This window comes from Sinocyclocheilus rhinocerous, unplaced genomic scaffold (genome assembly GCF_001515625.1).
Source record: "Sinocyclocheilus rhinocerous isolate Xijiao unplaced genomic scaffold, SAMN03320098_v1.1 scaffold1068, whole genome shotgun sequence".
In the NCBI taxonomy this organism is placed as follows: Eukaryota; Metazoa; Chordata; class Actinopteri; order Cypriniformes; family Cyprinidae; genus Sinocyclocheilus; species Sinocyclocheilus rhinocerous.
Genome location: NW_015633196.1, coordinates 265458 through 267843, shown reverse-complemented (window position 1 = coordinate 267843; position 2386 = coordinate 265458).

Sequence of the window (2386 nt, the reverse complement as noted above, 5' to 3'; positions counted from 1 at the left end):
TGTTGTTGTTGTTGTTGTTGTTATTAATGTTATTATAAAGCAGGGCAGGGATAAGGTGTGCGTGTGTAGGTTCGGGATAAATTGTTTCTCTCTTTCTCTCTCGCTCGCTCTCCTCTTTGGTCTGCTTTCTCATAGGTTGCATGATGCTGTGGTGTCGGCGCATAATTGGTCGTTCTATTAAGGCGGAGTCTTTTAAGGAAGCCGCTTGCCAGCTGTCGGGGAGCTCATTGTTGGTGCGAACACGAACGGGTTCGGAGCTCCTGGATTCCTCCTCCGGCCGGCGGCCAAACTAATGTTTAACATCTGCTGTTGTGACTAAAACTTCTTACCATGTGAAACAGAGCGTAGGGGTGTCCTGCCCATTTTCTTTTGTGAATTCGTTTGGGCTTTGTTTTTGGTTAGGAAGTTAGGTAAGCTGGCTGTATTTTTATTTTATAAATTGTCTAGGTTATTTAATTTATCTTATTTTGTTCTAGTCTCCTTTTTGTTTGTTATGTTGGCCTGTGGCCACCCCGAAGAGATGCTCTTCATGTTTCACTTATAACCTTTAATAAACCTAATCGTTTCTGGTTCCCGTGATTGGTGTGATTGTTTGGTCCCCGACCGGAGTGATTATTCCTTTAACTTGTTGGGAATCCAGCACCAACCCTATCATCATTATGCCCCTTTCGTTCCCTAGACGCGGGGCGTAATAAACACGCATAAGCTTTATATTCATCATAAGTGAAAAATGACATGCATAAGCTTTAATATATAATACATTTGCAAACTCTCTTGTTTTGCCTTGGTTGCTCACACACACACACTCCCACACACACACACACTCTCTCACACACACACACACACACACACACACACCTGATTTATGTGCAGGCTGGTAAAGTCTGCGGCTTCCAGCATTTGCTTTCACAGCGAATAGAAGCGTGTGTCAGAGCAACAGCCTGTAATTTACCTCAATCCCAAGATCTGCCGTAATGAACGCTGTTCAAAACCACCGTACGACTCGTCGATGCACAGAGAGGCCGTTCACTCACAGAACCCGAATCAGTCAGAAGCCCAATAAAATGTGTTGAAAAGGTCTTGATCCAGACCTTCTCCTGACTTCAAACAGGATCATCTGATTTATTGGGTTTTTAAGTCTGCTGGAAAAACATCCTTACAGGAATTGAGAGCTCTGATCATTCCAGGACTGCATGTGATTCAGATTGATGGTTGTGATCCTGCGGATGAGCTCTTTATATCTACACAAAGTTTGAGATCTTGCACGTTTAATGCTCCTCGAAATGTTTCACTAAGATGCACAAGCTTCTTAAGACCGATTGTCCTTTTGTGCTTCTCCTAACGGCCACTGGAGCTGCAGGACTCTTAAAACTGAACATATACTGATAGAATAAACAGAAATCATGCAACATATTAAGAGCTGTTGTTAAAAATATACCAAACCAGTTCAGATCTCGGAGACTGAAGGCTTATATCAATGCTTTTCCTTGTCCGGTGTTCCTCATCATTCTTTACATGTCGTTCATTAATAGTGTCACGGACCAACAACCTGTCAGGGGTCTGTCTCTGGTTTTTGCCTGCCAAAGCATGTTTTGCATTTTCCCAGCTTGTATTTAATAGAGAACTTTGACTTGAAGCTGAGTTTGGGTTTCGTCCTCCTCACCTGAACCCAGCAGACAGCATTGCATGGGATTGTTCCAGTTCCCAGGTTCTAACTGGCAGAACACATCCCGGGGCCAGCAGGATGTTAAATTACTGCCAGAACCATCGCCCCTTTGGATTTTGTGCACAAGCCCTCCTTGAAGCAGCCCAGGGGTTTGGTTTTGGCAATTTCACTTTGCTGGACTCAGTGAACCCGTTGCTCAGGAGCACCTGAAATCACGGACTTACTGAAAGGTGGTCGACCATGTTTGGTCAGCCTGTGGGGGAGCCTGTCAACTCATCACTCGCATCAAGTTCAAGACATTCATGCTTGCTTATAGAAGAGAAACGGGCTCTGCACCCTCCTATCTCACTCTTACGAATCTATATCTTCTCTATATCTTAGAAGACTGAGGTTGGTAAGTGAGTGATGCCTTGTGGTACCATCACAAAATCAGAGGAACAAAGTCACTTTCCAGAACCTTCTCATTTACTGTTCCTCACTGGTGGAATGATTTTTCCAACCCTATCTGAAACGCCAAATCCTTGACAATATTCAAGAAATTTGATCCCTCCCTGTTATAGCTTGTACCATTCCAAACGATGTCTAAAACTAGAACTTATCATGTTTATCGCCTTTTCATGGTGAATCGGTTGTTGTATAACTCAGTTGTAAGTCACTTTGGATTAAAGCATCTGCTAAATGAATAAATGTAAATGCCATCAGCTCATTAGCAGAGGCTCC